Source organism: Ambystoma mexicanum, chromosome 2p (assembly GCF_040938575.1).
Source record: "Ambystoma mexicanum isolate Mex_15411 chromosome 2p, UKY_AmexF1_1, whole genome shotgun sequence".
NCBI classification, from domain to species: Eukaryota; Metazoa; Chordata; class Amphibia; order Caudata; family Ambystomatidae; genus Ambystoma; species Ambystoma mexicanum.
The window spans coordinates 205,207,948-205,231,669 of NC_090923.1; the positions used below are offsets into that span (position 1 = coordinate 205,207,948).

At 43.6% G+C, this 23,722-nt stretch overlaps 1 long non-coding RNA gene across 3 annotated transcripts in view; it reads right to left on the reverse strand.

Moving 5' to 3' along the window:
- LOC138566345 (uncharacterized) overlaps positions 1–23,722 on the reverse strand; it is a 706,078-nt gene that overhangs the window by 341,965 nt on the left and 340,391 nt on the right. For 2 of the 3 annotated variants that reach the window (XR_011301911.1, XR_011301909.1), the window contains exons 3-4: positions 16,704–16,874; positions 5,640–5,720 (exon numbers count right to left, since the gene is read on the reverse strand). This is a non-coding gene — a long non-coding RNA (uncharacterized lncRNA). The remainder of the gene's footprint in view (positions 1–5,639; positions 5,721–16,703; positions 16,875–23,722) is intronic. The other variant, XR_011301910.1, reaches the window with a different exon arrangement.

Genomic DNA, 23,722 nt, shown 5'->3' on the forward strand with positions numbered 1-23,722 from the left:
ACATGCACCTTGAAACTTGATTTCAACCACGCCTCCTGGATAGCAATTATTTCAAACATTTTGTTTAGCTAGAGAGATTTCTCGTGCAGCCCCAGCTTTTCGAAAGATTAAGAAGTGACTCAATCCCATCTGTTTGTCTATCTCTGGTCGTAGAGTCATCGTTTATGTTCCCCTCTGTAGTTTCCACGTGCATGTTCATCTTGCTAATTGCATTACTACTGTTTTTGTACAGCATTTCAGGGGAAACCTCATACCATGGTTCCAATAACTCCTTACTTGCCTCTAAGATGGAAATGATATGATATGATATTTTATTTGTATTGTGCTCGTACATAGGCGTTTCAGAGCGTGACTAGGCAAGGGATGGGAACAGGGGAGAACACAACACAACAACGATTTTACTAGGCCCAGTGAGATTGAAAACGCGCAGATGCATGGGAAAGGGAAAAAGGAAAAAAGTGCATGGAAGGGGGAGAGTGGAAAGTGTGGAGCAGAGGAGAGCAGAATAAATAATCATAAATAAAAATAAATAAAACATTGAGGCAATAAACAGTGGTGCTGCAGCCAGCAAGTGGCAAGTGCTGTGTTTAAGGCAGCAGACTGGGTAGTCTGATAAGGGCAGAAAAAGAAGAAAACATGGGGAGGGCTGTATGGGTACAGATACAGTCCCCACTGCAAGGGGTGGCCGGGAGGCAGTACAGGGGGGTGGCAGGGTGAGCAGGTACCTGGGCCCAGGGGACAGAGGGTGGCCAGGTGCACAGTGCCAAGAGAGAGCAGATCAGCAGGGGAGAGGGGGGTGAATGCAGAAGCAAAGAGGAAGGTCTTGAGGCGCTTGCGGAACCGGAGATGGTTCACCTCAAGTTTTAGAGTGGCAGGGAGGCTTTTCCAGAGGGAGGCCCCAGCCGAAGATAGAGATCTACCCCCGGCACGTTTCTTTGAAAAACGATTGACACGGAGGGAGTTGGAGGTAGAGGAGTGAAGAGCTCGAGAGGGGAGGTGTTTGTGGAGGGATAGCTGAAAGTATTTTGGACCCAGGCCCCAGAAAGCCTTGTGGAGAATGCAGAGGGCTTTGAATTTAATCCTTGCATCCACTGGAAGCCAATGGAGTGATTTCAGAGCTGAAGCGATACGATCCCAGGGCTTGAGGCCAAGGACAAGTCTTGCAGTCCTGTTCTGGAAAGTTTGCAGAGGGCGGAGAGTAGAGGCAGGTAGATTTAGAAAGAGGCTGTTACAATAGTCCAACCTAGAGGGAACCAGAGCTTGGCAGACAGTGAGCTTCTGAGGGAAGGAGAGGAGGTGCAGTAGGAAGTTTGGAAGTTTGGGTTTCAAGGAATTAAACCCAACCTTGATTTTACGCCAATTTCCACAATATCTGTTCATTGAGCATGTGGAAATCGAATGTACTCAATGTTGACTGTGGAGATCATGCTGCGATTCAGGAACTTCCGTTTTGTTCTTATCTCTACCAGACGTTTCATCCACAGCTTGGGCATCCACCTCTGCTGAACTCCCCGCAATCTTCTCTCTTGATCTGTAGGATGTTGACCTGTCTGGTTGGTGGAACCTTTGCACTGAGCAGGACCTTGTTTTGATGACATTGCTGCAATCTGGGCGATCTGAGCCTCCTTACCGTTATTTTGCCTTGAGGAAGTTGGGATGATTAAACAGTTCTCCTGTTGTTCGTTCCCAGTGGGTTTATCTTTCTCATTCTCTAATTGAGGATTTGTACCAGAAGGTGTGCTTGAGTCCATCTCCCTGGAATCATGAGCCTGGTTTCCGGAGTTCAGAGTCTCTTCTTTAGAGGGTTTAGTTCCAGTTTTCCCGCTCAACAAGATTGGCGCTAACTTTCTAGGTTCTAACTCGGTATCTGTTTAGACAACCCCAGTTACTGTACTAGGCTCTGACTCTAACACTGCACTTTTGGAAATAGATTGCTTCTTTGTTTTTTTTTGTTGGTCTAGTTCTCTGATCTTAATTTTCTACAGTCTGTCCCCTCCAATTCCTCTGCCCTTTATGGATAGATCCTTCTCACAAGGCTGAGTTAACTTGATCTTTTGAATTAACTGTGTTGCTTCCGACTCCTTGGTCTTTTTATTTCTTTCATGTTTCGTATTTTTTTTTTCCTGTTGCTGTATTCTCACCAGCTCCCCCGGCAATTGACTCTGCTGTATTATCCACTTCTTTTTTGTTTTCCCATTCGGTTTGGCGCTTGGCTCTGTTATTTTTTTCTCCTGACTTTGGTCCGTTGATGACTGGGAACCTGTTTTTAAATTACTTTGATAATATTCCTCAGATATCTGTGCCAGTCGCATAAATTCCTCCATGGTTGACACTGACAAGGGTGTGTCGACCATGAGGTGAACAGAGTCTTCTATTGTTGGGTTATCTGTTCCTTGTGTGCCGTGGCTGTGATGCTGGCATTGGCCTTCTTGTCTTGCATATTTCAGCATCTCATTTAGAGTGTTTTATTCAACATTCACTCCCTCCCAGTTCGGCTGCAAGGTCATTCGTTTTTCCAATTGTTGTTTTGTGTACAATTTGATCTGTACCAGGATGTTAATGATAGTGGAATTTATTGCAGACTTTAAGCCCACAAGCATGCTTCCACTATCCGCCATATCTTTTGTGAGTTCCAGGAGGGTTCCTGTGTGCTGTTGGACTTCACTCCTCAGTGCTTCGAAAACCTTAACCAGAGAGGTTCATACGAAATTCAATGCTGACAATGTAGGAATAGTATCCACACTTACATTGCTCCCCAGGAAGTCCTTAGGACATTACATTAGCGTCTCTCCCTTTGCTGCATTTCCTTTATATTTTGAATCTTCTCTTTTGGATCTTGCCTGGAGCCTGGAAGGGCATTAAGCTCAAACAATGTTTCAGGAGAAGTATGAAGATCCATAAGACCTTCCCCCTCTCAATTCCACGCCTTAGGGGTAAATGGATGAAATATATATAGGTTTTCACCATCCTTCAAGGAGCAAGGGAGCTTGTCAATTTTGACCTGGGTGACATCATTCGAACTGCGGGTCGTCCGTACTGTGAAGAACTCAGGTAGGTTTTTTTAGGGTGGTAGCTAAAACATCACCCAGGGATAAATGGTTTGGTGTAGAGACAATTATTACTGCGCTTTCACTCTCTGTCATTCCTTTCCGCCATGATGATGCGGTGCTTGATTGTCAGTGATGACATTATCCTCAAAAGATTTGGCTCTGGAGTAATCAGTAAGCACGGATTTTAAAAAGGATTTTGAGAGGTGTATTGCATTTTTCCTGGCAACGTAATTTCTTCCAGTTCAGGGGCTCTCAAATCATCCACTAGAGCCCTGCTTGTTAGATTATATATATATATATATATATACATATATATATATACATATATATATATATATATATATATATATATATATATATATATATATACATCATATTGGAATGACCAGTCATTTTGTCACCTTGACTCCTTTGCTCCCTGTGGTGAACCATGCCTCACTCCGCGCTGTGCTATCGCGCTAGAAGCTTCTTATGAGATAGCGAGGGGAAGGGTCCACCTCCAAATTCAATGTCCAGTGAAAAAAGACTTTTGCAAGCACCTCAGCATCCAGCAACCACAGCAAACCACGCTCTGAATCTGGACCTCCTGCTGCGCTAGAGCGCTAGGAGCTGCTTATGAGTTAGTAAGGGTGTCTGCCTCCAAATTCAATGTCTAGCGAAAAAAGACTTTTGCAAGCACCTCAGCATCCAGCAACCACAGCAAACCACGCTCTGAATCTGGACCTCCTGCTGCGCTAGAGCGCTAGGAGCTGCTTATGAGTTAGTGAGAGTAAGCGTCTGCCTCCAAAGTCAATGTCTAGCGAAAAAAGACTTTTGCAAACATCTTAGCAGCCAGCAACCACCGCAAACCAGACTCTGATTCCGCACTCCGCAAACACATTTTTAATATCTTTTCATAAGTGTCATTTAGGGCGTCTAGCTCTCCTGATTGCCTTTGTTCTGGGACGAGAGGCCAATACATCTGTTTCATGTGTGAATCTGCAGCTATCCAGTTCAGCTGACTGAATGTTAAAATTCCAACGTTTGATTTGTGACTGATGTCACCCTAATGCTATTGCATTAGTACCTGTGCATGTTTGAAAATGGAGTCCAAGCTCCAGTCATGTAAAAAGGGTCATAGGGCGATCATTCATCCTAATTGAGAGGTCCGGCTGTGAATTAATGAGCTTGCTGGCTGCAGAGCTCTCAAGTTTCTCATGCATGAGGAGGCCATTGATTCCTGGTTTTCCCATTGGATTCTGTGACGTGTATCTTTATTTCCTTTTTGAAGTCTCAGAATTCCAGGCATAAACAGGACAGCCTGCTAGTCTCATGGGAAACGTGGGAGCACTGTGGCAACTGCCTAGTGCCGAGTGAATGACCGTAAAGCTGATCATAAACTTAATTCCAGGATGCAGCATCACGCTCTTTAGGATTATATGGTGGGTGAAACTATATATCCCTTAATGTGGTAGCAAGATCTGCAGGTACATTTCAATTACAGCCCCTCTCCTTTAACACTCAATCCTCCTGCAGACTTGACATGAGCATATTTATGTTGCTGTGTGTCGTGTAAGGCTTGAAAGTACGATTGCATTCTCGTAGATGTACTATTCCATTCAGTATTGGAAAAAAAATGCTGCAATCACAACATTTTTGCTTAATGTAAAAGTGTATATATTTGGTTTGTTGTGTGCTGTCTACATTCAATTCATCTCTTCAAAGCTGTATTAACTGCAACCAACGCCAAATATCGAAAAAAAAGAGTAAGACACCAGAGGCGTTGCTAGATGGGGTTTGAGAGGCCTGTAGCCTGGGTCTTTTCGGTGTAGCCCTGGATAGAAGCTCAGGGGCTATAACTAAAAGTCTAGCTAGCCCTGATCCCTGAGTGACAGTCCCAACATTAGCGCAGCGGCAGGACATTTCCAGGCCTAGCAACACTCCTGGAAGACACCACAGAATCAAAAGGACCTCAGAAATATGGCATCCCAGGTCTTAAAAATACTGATGATTCATTCTTCCACTATTACGGAATCGAGACGGTCACAAACTACAGCCCATCATACAGTGGCCATCAAAATTGGACCACAGCGGCCACTCAAGGAGTATTGTGTTACTTGAAGCGTAGGTGCCATTTACTGGAAACAAATGAATCTCTAGCTCCAGAAAAAAATATATAATAATTATCAACATGGAGAAACATTGTTGTGGTCAGACAAGAGATGTGCTGACGAACAAAAACCTGGCATAGTTTCAACACAAATAAGTACCAACGTCCAATGGACCTGCAAGTACTCTTCCGTGCATGTATATGGTAACGGTGCATAATCATTGTATTTCATGACACTGTACACAAATTGGCTGAGGAAAAGATAAACATACATTCTTTTCATAATCAGTGTCATTTTAAATAAAAGTGTTCATCCACTCTCAAGCTTGGAATAGACAGGACATAGTTGGTATCATCCTTGCTATCTGCCGAATTGATCTGAGAGAACAAAGGCAGCATGACGAAACATGCTCGATCCCGGAACCTGCCTTTTGAAGCCCCAAACTGTTAAACACCAATATATCTGAGCAGGAAGGCAATGTTCATAACACCACACTCACCAGAAGTAGCTTTCTTTTCCCTGTAAACTCTGCAGGAGATCCACAAACATGTTCCATCCTTTGCCACAGATGAAGCGATATCTAAGACACAATGACAACAATATTCAATATTCAGAAACCATGATTTATTTATTTTGTTACTTTCCCTAAATCACTAGAAAATACCAAACCCAGAGAGAGGCATTCTATTTCACCCTTTGGCATCTGTTTCCCTAGGTTGGAATACTACCTTAATCAACATTAATAACAACCCATTAGCATGCCGTTCATTGACTTTGTGAAAGACAAATGATATATGAAAACGAATATCTAAAATGAATGTTGATGGCAAACGCAATTGTAAGTGAATTCAATTGTGAACAGAAGAAATCTACTTACTTGACAAGGACTACACATTTATATCCAGTTCTAGGCTTGATGTAGTTTAGGTACAGACTCCATCTTGATTCATAAGCTTGCAACCAGATTGGAGAAATTATTTTGGCGACTAACGTTGTGTTTACAGATACATTGTGTATTCTATTGGCTTAGCAATTTATTTGAGAAATATGTATATTCCTCCAAAAAATATATTCATGCATCCCAAACAGAAGCAGCTTCAAATTAATGATGATAAAACAAGTGTGTCTAAATTGTATTAAGGGTCCACATCTGAGCTGGTTATCACTTGAAATATGTGGAAAAGACCATGAGCTGCTTGTGCTAATTGTGAGGCTGGAAATCCTATTTAGTGAAGCCACAGAATCTTCCACGATGTGCATTGACGTCAATGTATAGAAAACCTATTAAGGTTGGTGATAAAGGGGCAGAATAATGCATTCTTGTGATAGCGTGGGGATTGTGTGCTGTTCATTCTTGCAGTGTTGCTATTTACAATTTACGAACTAACCTAACCAAAGATTTGAATTCTGCATGTGATTTCTGTGACAGTTTTGATGTTGCGACATGGATTCATTTGCTAAGAAGCAATGTGGTGGACTGTTGGACGTGTCTCTCAGTGACACCCATGTCCCACTGAAGAAGGTAAGATGTATTTGACACCGAGGAGAGAACGTGTGCGTTGAGTCACATTTGGCCAAATGAAGAACAAACTGGTTTTTATCATAGAATGGTTTGGCTAATCTGTAAGATTATAATATGTTATATTTGTTTATTGTGTTTTCATTTGGCAACTGTTACTATGGATCTGAAGGAGTAGGAGTGCACTTAAAAACACCATCTAGTCTGGGGCATGCATCTGTCAGTAGTAAAAGCATTTACATTTATATACTGCATTTAAGATGGCCCATAGTAAGAGCAGCGAGTCAGAATTCTTGCATAAATGTCTCTTGATTGAATGCACAAAAATATTGAAAAGTTCCATGCACAATTCAAAATGACCAGACCACTATTGTACCTAGCCCCCACGTCCCAAAATATGCTATAACTGGAAATACGTCATTGTAGAGTGCTGGTGACAGAGAATACACTATGTGTGCCAAAAGGTGTACATCTGAAAGAGTTTGATCTCTGCCCATCAACCAGTTCAATACCTCATTCATTTGTGCAGCCACAAGCTACATATGCTTTGGCATATGTGACTTTGGTGAATACTTTATTATTTTCTCTCGAACCATCTCAGTTCCTGTGGTCTCTGTAGGATACACTGGCGACAAAGTATTTTCTATTTACACATTTCTGTTCTACCTATGCTAGCAACAGGATTTTAACCGGATTCTCTGTGTTTGACCTTATGGGTGTGTGTTTGTCTGTGTGTAACCCATGTCTCCTTCCATACTATGTCTCTTGATTGGGTATGTTGTGAATTGCTGTGTGTTAATGTTGTCTCAGTGATGCTGGGTTGGGCATGCTTACTGATTGCTAGCCGTGGGCCGTGCCCGATCTAACGGTGTCTCAGCGCTATAATGCATGGTACTGAAAATAGTGGAACGAACTATCTTCCAAGTCAATACTTGTTTTGCCTCTGTGAGAAAGGGAATAGGTCAGTTGCAACCAGCCACTACTCTCTAGGGGAATTTGAGTTTATTTTATGTTCACAAACATTTTTCCTAACTTGTATATTCCTGGATACTTGGCACTATTTCACATTTGGTGATGTCGTGGATCAGTTCGCAGAGGAAGGCACATTTGACCTTGACAAGATTGATTACCTCAGGGATTAAAGGTTAACCAAAATCAGTTGGATTCATTCACCAACGGGTTTGCAGAGGACCCTAAAAGGTACTCTGAATCCAAGACCAGCGATCAGAAAGATTCCAAGAGAAACTCCAAAAGCCTTGTAAGGCACTTAAAGGAGGGAAAGCAGGTGTGCCCATCCCTAAAATATTAGATGTTATAGTAGACTCTATCCAGCAGTGCACTGGGTAACCTTAACGATTAAAGGTCTGAACGATATCACAGAGACAATGAATCATGTTATATGGAACACTGTATCTGATCAGGCACCAGTAAAAATGTAAGCAGCTGCATATGCTCTGCCGTCTCCACCAAGTGGGCAGATTACATATCAGAGAACAGATTCACCTGTCAACGAATCACCAGCATAGTTAATCGACTTCTATGCAATCTTTGGGAGGCCCTACATTGCAATCACTTTGAGCCATTGATGCACATTGCCATAGATGGATGATTTCTAATATTTTGCCACATCATCTGCATATAATTAATTTGCAATGTCTGTAGGGATCACAAATAAATCCCCTCCAGCTGACACTGCAGCATGCCTTCTGAGACATTATCTTGGGGTATGCCATGTGATAGTAACTGTGCACACACTTTGAAACTCCACTGATCCTTTTAATATTGTGCTAAGATTTCCTAAAATCTGTGAAGATCCTTTTAGATTTCAAGTTATACTTAATTATTGACTGTTAGAGTACAAGTTATACTGATCACAATCAGTTGTTAAGAGCAGCTGTTCTTCCGACATATTCACTTTATTAAAACAAGGAATTACCTAGTCATTGAAAGAAGCTCCTAGAAAAATGTTAACATTGTTTAATAAGAGGATGTGCCTCTCCAGTATAAAGATTATCCCAAAGAAGACAGATTGGACAAGGATATCTTAGTATTTTTTCAGAGGGCATTACATAATTTGGGTGGTATTTTAGCACTGTGGTAAAATGGTGGTAATGTGGTGGCACAGTGTATTTATGGTGATGCCCTATATGATGTGACAAGACCCCTCTCTGATATCTGTATACAGCTTAGGGTCAACTGTAAGTGAAAGATATCAGATGTTGTACTTGCAGGGATTGACACTGATAACTGTCACTCCAGTCACTTATCTATGAGACTTGACTACTGTCTTTGACAGATCTGCTCAGCTGTCAGCATGCCGAGCTGAGACATATCACTCATACAATCTGTCTAACTATAAACCTTCAGTAAACAAAAGACACAACCCGGGTACCATGAATAATGTATCAAGACACAAAGTAACTTTTAGAATGTGCATTTACAATTGAACTTAGTGATTGAAAAACAGCAGCATTGAATAGCGACACAAATAGTCATGGGAACATAATTTAGCAACAAAAAAAAAAACTGCAAGAGACAAATTTCGACATGAACTCAGCTCAATGCCACAGTGTAAGTTTCACCCACTTTGACCTTGGGTCATGAAAATTTGGCAAAAGCCACGTTTAGTGCAAAATACAATTTCCCCAAATGACATTTGAAAGGCGCTGAGTTCTTTTACATAAAAATAACACTGCCCTACCTATCTCAGAATACATTTACACACGTGCGCCTCAATTATCACAAATATACTCACATCAAATATGAGCAAGGTTCTTTGTTGTTCTGCCAGTATGCAGCAGTACCACAACTCCTGCACCCAGGCAACCCAGATAGAAGACCACAACCTCTCTCCGACCCGTCTTCTCAGTATGCTGCCTGGAAGAATGTTGCCTCTCTGCACTGCACGGCTCAGCTCTCTGGCTGCTCACAGCTACCCCCCTGATCTCCTCTGGACAGAAACAATACCCCACCACTTCACTCTTTTAAATGTATATGTTAGCCGTGTCACTCAAACTAAATCCTACCCTTTCTCCTGACATCTACACATCACCCCTAGCTGATTTCTCTAGAAGCATAGCTCTGTAAAAAACACTCACAACAACACTTCCTCTGCAAACAATGGGACTGTTCAGAGCCCATATTTCCTTTCATAATTTGTGCACTGAAACACAGCCAGCAAATTACCTCACCTTAAAACAGCACATTACTTTGACATTTCATCTGCCACATTTTGCACTGCTTGGTTAAGGGTGAATTATAATTTACAGAGCAATGTTTGTTGATTGTTAATTAGGTCAATGGGTGTATGCAGTGCAAGCTGGACAGGTGATCTATTCACCATAAAGTTGATCTTTTTAAAGCCTGCTTAAGGTGCATTTCCATTTGCTGTCTGTATTTTGCATTAAGTTTACTGCCTCCACTGAAAGTAATGTCATGTCTCACTTACTGCCTCTCATATACATTGCCATATCTCTCAACCATTTCTGTCGCAAAGGGCGGGTGAAAACACCCGATTTTGTTTTTGGTGGGTGAGAGCCTACTGAAATGAATGGGCGTGCAGGAGGCTTGGCGGGTGAGTCAGCTCTTTACAAGGGGGGTGACACCCACAAAAAGCATGTGCATTGAGAGCTATGCAATGTCAGTACATCTCTCTTATCTCTCCCTACCCATCTCATCCTACAGATACATTCCTGAAAACATAATATTGGCAAGAACCTGGCAGATTATATTGAAAAGCTTAAGACATGTTCTGATTAGTTTTCAGGGCCCCACGATTCTGGTAGCAACCACACACTAAACTCTGGTTTCCATATTTGCAATTGGGAAATTGAGGCATCATCAATGGTACACATTCTTTAGAATTATGACATATTTGACATCTGTTTATATGCCAGCTGCATTTACAATGTAATCTCAAAAGGGAACATGTGGCGATTTAGAGACTCTTAAAATATAGTGTGAACCTCTAATATTAACCAGACAAGAAACAGTCATCCCACTAACAGCACAGTTTACAAATGGAGCAGAGGAATCAAGTGGAGTCAGTGGTCTGAAAAACTGGCCTACTGACTGCACAGTATAGGTTGCGTAACGTACTGAAAAAGAAGGAGTGACCTGTGTTTGTTGCACTTGCAGACAAACACAGGTCCCTCCTTCTAAATCGCCACATGTTCCCTTTTCAGGTGACATTGTAAATGCAGGGGGCATTTGATGTCCTCCTATACCTCATCTGCTTACATGACTTATGATTGCCAATTTGTGTCCTATATCTGAGCCTCATACATTTCTATAAATCAGGAACTGGAGTCTTTGGCTGTGTTGCAAAGACTCCAAATTAGAAAATGGAATGTTTTTCAATGGTTGCAACATGGACCAGTGGCATAACACAAAATGTGTGGGCCCCCCTTCATGCTCGGTAACAAAGCACAGGCCGCACCACACTCAGGCCATGCTTGAACCACCATTCATGAACAATGTGCATGATGATCATGCAGCTAGAAGGAAATGCATGTGCTGCACTAGGCAAAAGATGGAAGTATGCATTTTAATATAACCTTAAATCTTTCAGCTAGCGTAGAAACAAGGTCACCCAAATGTACCAGCCACTCTGGGTGTGGCCAGGAACAGTTGCGATACCATAAGAAAACATGTTCATGCTGGCACTGTCAGTATCCCCATGTATGAATATTATTTTTTGGACTTTGCCTTTAATGCCAGTGACACTATCCTGCCACAAAAAGAAAACATGTTACTGCTGCTGCACAAATTACTTCCCCAACCCCCGAACCATCAATGTCAGTAAAACATGCAATACTACAGAAATTAACCATTTCCTAGTTTGGCTGCACATGTGCCTCCATCCAATATGTAAGAAGACTCATCATGTTGACTCTGCCTTTAACACCAGTAAAACATGCAATGTTGTAGTAAGAAAACATGTACTTGTTGACTGCACAGTTGCCCACAATCTCCCCATGTAAGAACACACATCGTGTTGACCAGTCTGCCTGCCCTATTGTGCTATAAACTCCTGCCCCTCCTCCGCCTAATAATATTCATCAAGTTGGCTTTGAACAATAATACCAGCACAATATGTAAGAAAACATGCATGATACAATACCCCTTGCCTGGGCCCCAGCCTTGCAAGCGAATATTCATACTGATTCACCCACCAGCCACTTACCCATTGGTGGATATTAATTAAGTTAACTGGAGGGGTGTACACGTTTTCCACAAATATGCCAGAGCATACGAGCGTAGCGAGGGAGTTCGAACCAACCAAAAATGGTTCAGGCTAGGTAAGGGTCCCTCAGTCACTGACAAATATATTTGAACACTAGGTTCAAATGGTGAGTTATTTAGCACACTTTCTTTGAAAAACGGGTTAAAAAGCAAAAACAGTGCCCTGCAACATTTTCATGATGAATTTGCCCATAATAATGCCAGTATAAGAAAATAACATACTCATTTTGTCTTTGCACACAATGCCACTAATGGCACTATAAGTAAATATGTCCAGTCTGGCTCAGCCAATATATGCCAGTGTTCCTGCATAAGACATACTCCGGTTGGCATCTCCATTCAACATGCCATCCCACAATAAGAAAACATTTCCCAACTAGCATATTATGATTGCTTAATCATGGATGGCTCTCCAATAAAAAGGTCATTTTACTGTAAGAAATGACTAGACTGCCTGTACCCAAATGCCAGTCTATCAAAGTAATAACACTTATCATGCTTAGTGAATCATGCATGCCCAGTAACAAAATGTCATGCTACAGTAAGAAATGGCTAGACTACCTGCACCCAAATGGCAGTCTAGCCAAGTAATAACACATCATACTTGAAGCTTGCTTTATCATGGATGGATATGACAAAAATGCACAAATCACCCCGCAACCCACCAACTCCTCTCCACCCCACCACCAAATCCCACCCCTCAGCCCTCACCTGCTAAAATCAGCTCCAAGACCATCCTAGCAAAAACACACTCACACATGCAGGAAATGTATTGGGCCAGAACAAGATGGAGCTGTGCTTCAGTAAAAATGGTCATGCCGGAGGGCCACTCAGTGTAGACCTGAGGTTCAAACCCCCCTAAATCAAGGACGCTCTCTGCCCCTGATGGTCACGAGTACCCAGAATTCTATGCATTTGGAGTCTCAATACATGCAGAGATATCTTCTTCACATTCTCTATCTGAAAGCTGTCCTTTGCTCACCAGGACAGATCAAACTCAGACATTGAAACAGAACAAAGCTGTATATACGTCTCATGTTTTCAACACACTTTACTGTCATGATGACTATTCTGACAGATGAAATTAGCATAATACCAAGTGTTCATTGCATGCTCAGTAGGAATGCACATTTGAATTACTATCACGGACATGCATGATAAAGTGGTGGTCATTCTTATGTTGCCGAAATGCACTTTGTTTTTATGCAAAGCAGCCAGCATCCAATATTCAGGGTACCCACATTATTCAACACTTACCTCTGCCGCTCAGTCCCACCCACACCACTTACTCTCTACTTCCCTGCCTGATCTCCCCCTTGTCCATTTCCAGCACTACACTAGACACAGCACACACAGGCACCTATTCACACAACATTGTCTCTTATTTGCTTCATTCACACTGGCAACCATACACCAGTGATGCGTGAATCATGTGGAGAGGCACAATAATATACCATACACATGGGTGTCAGAGGTTTACAGACGGGTAGGTGGGGGGGGCACCTGAATAGTACCAAGAACACCACCACAAACAGTCTGTGTTGTTTGTCCATTGCCGTGCCCAGGGTATACCGTCCTACTTCTATCTTTATGGCCGTCCGTGCAAAGACAATCAAACAGCACTTGTATGCTCAGTAGAAAACCCAACCTCACCTGTAGACCCCCAAAACCTTTGTCACTGAGAAGATATCTTAACAATTTCAGGATGTTCTTGGTAACAGTGATCCAGTTCCAAAAATGGTCACATTTTATTTATTTTATTTATTTGTATTTGTAGAGCGCACTACAGCCCACAGGCATCGCGGCGCTATAGCAGTACTCAAAGAAGGCTCGCTTAAGGGTTACAGTGAAGCCGCCCAGGTAGATAGACTTAGCGACGATACAATGCATGGTATAGGGTTACATACATATTTAGATCATGGTACATTGCGGGGATTGCGGTTGCACAGTGCAAGTCATACAAAGAGACTGGTTTTGATAGCCTTGCGGAATGCCGCATGGGAGTCAATAGTCCTAATGTGAGGGGGAAGTGAATTCCAGTGGGTGGCTGCCATAGTTGGGAAACTGGTGCCGCCAGCCCGGGCTTTGCGTGTTCTAGGAATAGCAATCAAGTTGGAGTAGGGGGTTCTGGTAGGCCTGGAGGAAGGGGGTTTAGAGATTTGCTGTGCCAGGTAGGGGAGTGCCTGTTCATGAAGGCACTTGTGTGTCAGGCAAGGGTTTTGAATATGATCCTTTCTTTGACTGGTAGCCAGTGGACCTGCCTTCTAAGTGCAGAAATATGATCCCTACGCAAGAGTCCAGTAGCGGCCCTGAGCGCATTGTTCTGAACAATTTGTAGTTTAGCAAGATTCTTGGCTGAGGTGCCTACCAGGAGGGCATTACAGTAGTCCAATCTGGATCCGATTATGGCCCTGGCAATGGTAAGGCAATGTTGTTGTGACAGGAAGGGTCTTATTGTGTTGATGAGTTTGGAGTGGTAGGCAGAGGTGGATGCAATGGCGTTGACCTGTCTGTCCATAGATAGGTTAGGTTTCAGGTATACACCCAGTGTTTTAATTGATTGTGAGACAGTGATAGGGATGTCATCAACGGTGAAGGAGGAGTATAGTTGGTCAAGTTTGTTCAGGGTGGAGGGGGAGCCTACCAGTAGAAGCTCGGTCTTCTCACTGTTGAGACAGAGCCAGTTTTCTGCCATCCAGGATTGGATAGTCGCATAGATGGAGCTGAGGGTGTTAGTGTCAGATTGGTAATCACCCGTGAGGGGGATGAGCACCTGGGTGTCATCTGCATAGTTTGTATATGAGATTCCCAGGGCGTCCAGGATTTTGAATAGTGGCCTGGTGAAGAGGTTGTATAGAGAGGGGGCAGTACAGGAGCCTTGTGGAACCCCGCATTTGATGGTGCTGGGAGTTGCACAGGAGGAGTCAGAGAAAACCCTCATTGCTCTGTCCTGCAGAAATGAAGTAATCCATTTGCAGGCCTTGGTCGAAAAGTTTGCTGCTGTGGAGAGGGGGTGGGAAAGGGTCTTGTGATCAACTAGATCAAACCCAGCAGAGAGGTCTTTGAGCAGTAGGAGTGCAGGTTTGTCTGCATCTCTGAGGTCATCAATCTGGTTTTTCAGGTCAAGGAGGGTAGTTTCTGTGCCGTGCTGAGGTCTGAACCCTGATTGCCATAGGCTAAGGAGATGGTTCTCTTCAAGGAATTTCTGAACTTGCAGGTAGGCTGCTTTGTCCAGGATTTTTAAGAGGAAGGGGACATTGGTTATGGGCCAGTAATTTCCCGGGACGGTAGGGTCCAGGGAAGGTTTTTTAAGCAGCGGACGAACCCACGCTTCTTTGAGACCAAGAGGGACATGGCCGGACTGGAAGGAGGCATTGATGAATGCTGTGATGAATGGGGCTAGGGAGGGGGCACAGTCCTTGATGACCTGTGCTGGGCAGGCATCTCCTTTACAATTTGATGGTCTGATAGACCGGAGAAGTGTGATGACTTCTGTTTCGCTCATGTCTTTAAAGTCAAACACCGGGGAGCAACTGGGGATGGTCTTAGGTGGAGGTGGGTTATAGTGATTCTTGGCTATGAGGATGGCCAGAGCTTTTTGATGAGCGATGATCTTTGCCTGCAAAGTTTCAAGCTTGTTCAGCATCGCTGATTGGATTGTGTTACACCAGGCTTTATCCATGAGGAGAGAAGAAGGGGGTGTGGAAGGAGTCTCCAGCTCTCTGAAGATAGACAATATTTCTCTTGTCCCTGATTTAGCATTGGCTATCCTCGTGTTAAAGGAGGAGGCTTTAGCAGTGGTGATCGCAGTTTTGTATTGTTTGGACAGTGCTTTAAAGGCAGCCTTGGTGTTTTCTGAGGGGGATTTGCTCCATGACTTGAGGGCAGCTCTCTTTTTTGCGCGCAACTGCAGGAGTTCTTGGGAAAACCATGCATTAGTATGCTTCACTGTTTTGGCTTTTTTGAGGGTGAGTGGGGCCACAGTGTCAATGGCTTGGGTGATGGCCCTTTTGAAGTCATCGGCCAGTGTTTCCGGGTCATTGGAGAATGTGGGCAGTAAGGCGGGCACCGAAAGGTGTTGAGCTAGGTTGTCATGAGTGAGCTGCTTGGAGCTTCGTGCGAGTGTGGCCAGTAGGGGAGTGGTGGGTAAGGTAGGCCCTTTGGTGGTGAGGATGTCAAATTGGTATTATATCTGTTCAAATGTGACACTAGCAAAATGAACCCTTCTAGTTCTGCAGAAGAACTACCAGCAAACAAAAATCTTGGTCAACCTTACTATAGAGAGCAGACATATGGGTTATATAATGGTTTCCTAAAAAAATTGCAACTGGGCTTGTTTGCATTGTCAACCTAGGGAAAACACACATCCATTGGCAACCCTAACACAAGTTTCAATTAGACCCTCCCCCTGTTATTTTACCTTTGCTGTGATTACGCCCCACTAAAGTGTCAGGCGTTTCAGATACAGATGTTGTTCTACCTTATCTAGCTACGATGGACAGGATGCTCTTTTAGCCCTGCCTGCTGCCCTGCGCTGCTGGCAGGCATGGCACCTTTTGAGGGCTTACGTTGGCAAGAATTCTGTCTCTGGCAATACCCACTTACAGAAGCCTTTCACTTGTCTCCCCATACCTCTCCCGGCAAGTGGAAGTCAGTCCCAGGGGAGAGGAAGTGTCAGGGGCCCCTGTGGGAGCTATTGTTGCATCAGCCATTTTAATATGTCCATATAGACACATGAAAGTGCCCTCTCTCGCATGCATGTACACACACACATACATAAAAAAAGAAAATAATTCTCACCTGCTGATTGCGACAGGGACTCCTCAAGCAGGCATCCGGCTAAGCTCTCTGATCACCACCACGCTAACAGGAACAAGGTAGCCCACGTGTAAGCTTGAATGATATAGAAAACAGTTTCAAGACAAGCGGTCCAAGCCCTTCTCCGTTGGTCACCATATTCATTTTTTGGAGCTGTTAAAATACCAAATCAATTGTATTATGAAAATAAAAATAAAAATAAAAAAATACTGAGAAAGGAATTTGGCAATTAATGCAGCGTTTTCTGATGTGTTTGATTAATCAGGATTAGCGAGTTATTTTAGAAATATGCTTACTCTACTAAAATTAGAACCATGTATCTCAAAAACATAACGCTTTAAGCAAAAGATAATAGGGAATGTAGCGTAAATTGTGTTAAAAGTGCTGATCTGCACCTTTTATCTCTTGATGAGAGAGGAAGTGACCTGGGAAGGCTACTCTTCTTGCCTATTGCAACTATATTGAAGATATAGAATATCTTCCACTCTCCTTGAAGATGATGTACTGACAATATAATAAGGCACTGCCAAAGTGGAATAGTAACCCAGTGCTGGGATTGCTTGGGGTTTGCATATTGTTCACCACACAGTTCTACCAAACTAATCAAACTCGAGATTGGAGTTCTGCTTCTGGTTTCTGTGAAATTAGCAGTAGGACAAAATGCTATCTCTTCCCTGCCTGCATAAGAACACATAATCTACAGGTGGCTTCTTTTTGAGAGCGTTTCCCTTGACTAAATAACTGGTACTTCTTCAGCAAACATGCACTTAAGGCTGACATTAATGCCATTATCTCACAATATGAGCTAACACTACTACAACAACTTGAAAATGATACACACTTTTAATGCATTCAACATGGTGAATGGTAAATATGCACCAATGTTTCAATATCAAGGATGTCAACGTACACCGAAGATGACCCTCAGTGGTCGAAGTGAACGAAAAGAAGTAGTGGAACTATGTTCCCTGCTGGCCTGCACCCACTCCCCACAAACTCCATCACCACACACTCTCGCAAACACAATAAAAACTCAAAAACACATGCACTTGCTTTTTAAGTGAATGTTCAGTGAAGTGCACTGAAAGTGAACGTTTTCAACTTCTTCCTACACTTGTATTTTAAAAATGAAACCATTCTCGAACGGTTTCTTTTTAAAATAAAATATATGAACAGTACAATTTAATTTAAAAAAAAAGAGGAGAACCGCTCCCAATCGCGCCCACTCACTTCAACCACTGCCCCCAATCATGATGAAATGTGTATGTGGTTGGTTTTTTCACCCTACAAAATAGCACTACCCTATAAAACCATGTCAATATTCTCATGTGAGCCGCTATTACGGGCGGTCTGGCCCGCCCGCATGAGTGGCCGCCCCCGCTCTTTGTCTACACCCAGCACACCTCACATTCTTGTGCGCCTCTTCCCACTCTTTCCAGCACCTGGACACAGGCTACACCACTCCAGCGGCGACCCCGTCTATTGGGCCACGCACTTCAGGACACACTCGGAGGATCTCCTCTCCCAGCATACCAGACCAGGGTTACAGCCTGAAGATATAAAGGTATGCACACTTGTAAACACTGGTCTATTTACCTTATGACTTTGAGAAAATCGTTGTCTGATCTGACCATCAGACACTTAATGCAAATTTCCTTCTTACCTAATAGACTGGCGAGCAACAGGCTACTGGCCTGCATGGCTATCCAAGCCAACCGCCCCATTTAGGATCGACACACCTCTTCTGTCCTTAACCAGGATACTGACGCCTAAGTTGAAGGGCGCGTTCGCCCACAGCTTGCCCGGCAAGACCCTACACAGGTAAGTACATGTTCAGTTCCAGTTGAACAAACCAGACTAACCTTGGTTTGACATTTTAAACACTGAGTATCCCTTGCTCTGCAAAGGTTTCCTGCTTTGCAGCGGTTTTTATGTGTTTTGTATGTTTATTCTAGTAGCCTACTCAGAGTCTAAGATTCCTCTCTCTGTTTTCTCTTCCCCTCCCCTTTCCCTTTTTCTCCAGAGAGACTATCCCAGAGGCCCAGATGAAGGCTCACCAACAGGAGACGAAACACCTGTGGACCCAGCTTACAGTAAGCTTCTAAATCCACGTGAACTTTTAGGGGGCTTCTTCCCCTGGCGTAGACCAACGGTTTGGTCCTCTGTTGGGACATCTAGTCCACCACCAAGCTGGTCCCCCTAGCAAGTTCCAGCACCTTAGCTAGACTAAAGTAATAGAGTAGCATCCACCTGTACTAGATACATGCCTCAAGCATGTTCCTCTCAAATCATAATAAGGAAATACTTGAACATTAATCACTCTTTGTTTTGTTTCGCACCTTTGCACCACTAAAAAAGAGTTGTTTTTTTATTTACGTGAAATTCTCAAATATGATGTAATATTTACCATGAGCACATAACTAACACACCTACGATTCAGATATTGTCTGTTATGTTTTGTACAATACCTATGCCTACTTTTTACGTTGAATATGTTTTTAGCTCTACAAGTATGAAGTAGAAATATTAAAAATGTTTGCCTAGTAACCAGGCCCGACTATACCTGCTAACAAAATAAAGCAGTATCATGAGCTAAATCTGTTGCCTTGTGATATGTGCATGGATTAATTCTGCATATAAAACTACCCAATCATGAAGCATGATATATAATCTAGTTTAGCAAAATCCAGTAGACATACAAATAGTAATGTATTGTCAACAAGTTGGTATGTGGTTGGAACCCCTACTTTTGTTTTCCAATGTTCTCATATGCAACAACCAGTACGCTTTTCAGCTAATTAACATACCAGTATTGCATTGCTTTCAGATATGGAGGTGAACATCCAGTGATGACTACTAGGTGGTGCTGTGAGCACTTGACCTGTTAGCTACAATGGCACTACTTCTTTTAATGCAGTGAGAGTACTGGGGGAGGATAATGTCCTGCATCGACATTACACTGGTAGCTTGTTAGGGAGAATGCTCACTTATGGCTAATTTCCCTAACCTATAGAGTCCCCCAGCAGCTTTGCCGGATTTGAAGGGTTTATTTCTTTTTACCTGCTAAGAGTGGGACTCGTTTTCCCACTCTTAGGCATCTTTGCTATGTGTGTTCTAGGCTATGTTTGTGTTTAATGCCTAATGGATCTTTTCTCTCACCCATAGGAACCATCTTTATTCACATGTGTTACACAGCACCCTCCGTGCAGTGACACAGGGGTGTTGTAGCGACCCCCAAACACAGTCCCTGGGATTGACTACTGTCTCCCAGGGCATGTAAAGTCCCCATTGACTTTACTAGTCAATCTCTATGAACTAAACCAGTACACCCCATCTTAATATGGAAGAACTGGAAGGGGTTAATAGTTTTTCCCCTATGTTCATTTTCGAGAGGGTACCTTAAAGTCCCGCTCTACAAAGTTTCTGGCTGGTGGCAGTGGTTACTACCTTTAATATTCGACCGCAAATACTTTCCTATGGGATTTTCCCATTGTTCGAGACTAATACTTTTACTGACAGCCTATAACATAACGCTGGTTTATTTTATTATTACTTTACTCCGGTAGGTTTTATTTGCCAGAACTTTGATATAACTTCTTTCTCGAGTCTTACTCTATATTCCTAAACCAGGTTGGGATCCTTTGTTCACTCTTTTGGCGGGCTTCTGCCCAGAAGCCCTCCTTTCGGCGCCTCTGAGTCTGGGGTGGGTCTGTTTGGGAGGGGGAGTAGAACCCCTGGACAGAGTTGCCATAGCAACTCAGGTCGCACTGTAACCTGATAGGCTGGAGGGTCTCCCGCCAAGATAACCACTCCACTGTGTGAGTGACAGCTAGGCTGTATGAATGGGTCTCTTTCTGCATAAAAGCAGGGTCCTGAGGACTGGAAGAGCAAGACGTCGCCACTGGAACTACGGTACCGAAGGGTAGAGAAGCCAGAAACATCTTCAGCATCTACACCACCGGTGAAGCCCTGCCGGATCGTCTCACCACTCTTTTTCCACACGACGAGAGGAGATCTTCAGCGAAAGAGCCTCCTTCCCTTGAGCTGGTGGGGTCAACCAGTTCACCTATCGCTTTCTCGGACATGCCTTGGTCTAATCAACAGTGCCCAGCACTTGGAGGCCGGATAGCCAAGCAACTATCGACCCGGACCGCGATTAAAAGGAAAGTACCTTTTAAACTTCATTTGGCAGCACCGCTGCTGGTTTCATCCCTGGGTAGCGCAGCGACTCGAACTTTCCTCCACGACGAGAGCCTCTCTTCCTCTGTTGGATCCCTCAACCTGCAGGAACTACCAGGAACAACCGCCACCGCAGGAGCCACTTCTTCACGTTTAAGGTACATTGTTCCGCCAGGCCGCCCTTTTTCCGTGGTAGCCCTAATGGTGTTTTAAATCCTGTAACTACTTGTGGGGTCGGCCGCCCTCTCTCTTAACATTGTCTTTCGCCTCGTATCTACCTCTTCAATATATTTCTACTAATGACTTGACTGCAGCTACAAGAACATTTTTGCTCCTAAGCTCTGGGCTCTGTACCACTGACTCTTAACTTGATTTATTAGCTGTGATCTATGTGTTGACTTAGAAGTGTATAAAATAAATATATATTCTCTTTTTTTAATACAAATCTTCGGTCAGTGTTTCCTTGCTCCATAGTACTGTACTACCTATTGTGTCAACCCTGAATACTGCTCATCTCCCTCTTGAGATAAGTCTGACTGCTCAGCCACAGCTAGCAACTAAATCTTTGTGGTACAGACTGATAGACAAGGGGATTTATTGCTCTCACCTGTAGTCCTAATCTGGGGTAGTGCTCCCTAAGGGAACTGCCCAGGATTCTCCCTAACATAGCTACATTTACAGATGTCATTTTTATAATGCAGTGATAAAACACAGACAGGAATCTGTACAGCAGTGACTTCATAGTGGAACATAAGAGATTGCATGCAGGATACACGTGGGCATGAACATGCTGGTTGAGATAACAGTGTAATGTGCTGAAAAGTAAACACAATTGAATTAATAAGTAAAAGAGATTCACCACATATGACTAACATATGACTAACACTCAAAGGTGAAAACAGACCCATTGACAAAAAAGAACATCAAACGCTACAATCCATCTAAATTATCTAATGCTTAACTGTGCTCTCATTAAAGCTAACATGATCTTATTAGTGTTTTTATTTAAAAACAAATCCATTACATTGTGTTTTAAAAGACATAAGATACGATATATGGTATGTTGGATGTTATTTACAAATAACCCGTTTTTAAGTTAGAAGTGATAAGGTATTTTTAAAGTGTTGTGCAATGCAGTTTTCAACAATTTGCTGCACCACCGTTTTTTTTTCCTAAACGACTTAGTCATTTGCCAGTTTTAAGGGAGGATTTCCAATGCTCCTGTTTCGTCTCATTCCCTCCATCACTACATGCATGTTCAATGTTGGATTCAGAGAGTTACTGTTCAATGTCCTGCGTTTAAAGGAAGAGCAAACTGCAGTACCGTATTTATCTGCGGCCAGAGTCGGTGAAGGACGAAGCCCATGCCGCAGGCGCCATGAGTTGAAGTCTGTCTTCTGACATCAGCATCACACTAATTATAAAACATCTTTCTGGCGCCAGGTCTCTATCGCTTGTTCTTCTCATACATCCTTGGACGGAAGAGGTAGAGCTTCATTTGCAGAGCAGCTGCGTCCAGCACCTGCCTCAGGGCACTCTGAGCAGAGGCATGGAGAGTTGTCAAGAGCCAGTAATCTCAAACCGTTCTGATCTCCTCGAATATTGCTGGCATGAACTGATGGTATGTTATGACACATTAACACTTTGTATTTCCCACGCCTTAACATGCTGCTTCCAAATGCTCGAGACAATTAGTGGAGTTCTGTGGCACACTTGAACACACATAGGGGGTCATTCATGGAATAAATGTGCGCCGAAATCTGTGGCGCGAGCTGGCGCAAGCATGAAAAAGCTGGCGCAAGCGTGTGAATCGCACGCGTGCGATTCATGGAAGGCCTTGCGCGTGTTTTTTTCCGGGATGTGCACCAAATCTGCGCTTACCTTACACATCATTTCAACTTTTCAAAGTCGTGCGTGACAGGAATGGGGAAAGCTCACAACTTCTCACGCACACACCTAAAAACGGGGCGGAACATGGGGAATGGGGAACAACGTGTGAAAATGTGGGCGTAACATGGGAAGTACCACTGGGAAATACACGCAACGCCCAAACGCTAGTGAACAACACGTATTCATGGTATCAAATAGGGAAAACCCGCACACTTCAAAATGCACGCACACACACAATTACGTCCGCCACACGAAATCAGGCGGAAGCGCCACTGTGCAGCATAAAAGTGCGCGCAAACAACAATCAAGCACATGCAGCTACGATGAATGTCCCATTCCTCGCAGCAGTGATCATGGGGCACCGCAGGAGGAGGAGAATAGCCAGGCCCCACATTTATTTGCCCAGGACCAGCCTTTTTGGGATGCCTGATGAACAGGTGTATGGCAGGTAGAGGTTTCCACCTCATAACATCCTAGAGCTGGTCAGGGAGTGGGAGGATGAACACACATCACCCACCCTGTGCTCCCAAGTATTGAGCCCCTTGGAGAAGGTGCTGAATGTACTGCACTTTTTGGCCACTGGGTCATTTCAGTGGACAACTGCCATAGTGGGGGGCGTCTCACAGGCCACGCAGTCATATTCAGAATGTCTGCCTTGAGCCGGGCCCTGGAAGCTGGGAAGCATGGCAACAGATGGCTCCTAGGTGAGTACAAATGCCTGTGCATGTCAAACACAGACAAATACACAAGCCCAACTAATGACAATCGTTATCACCTTACCAGGGGACAGTGCCTACCCTCTGAGCACCTACATGATGACGCCAATACGGAACCCCACCACACCACCCCAGGTAAGATACCACGCAGCCCATATTGCAACCAGGGCCATAGTGGAGCACACATTTGGAGTGCTCAAGTCACGCATCCTGCTC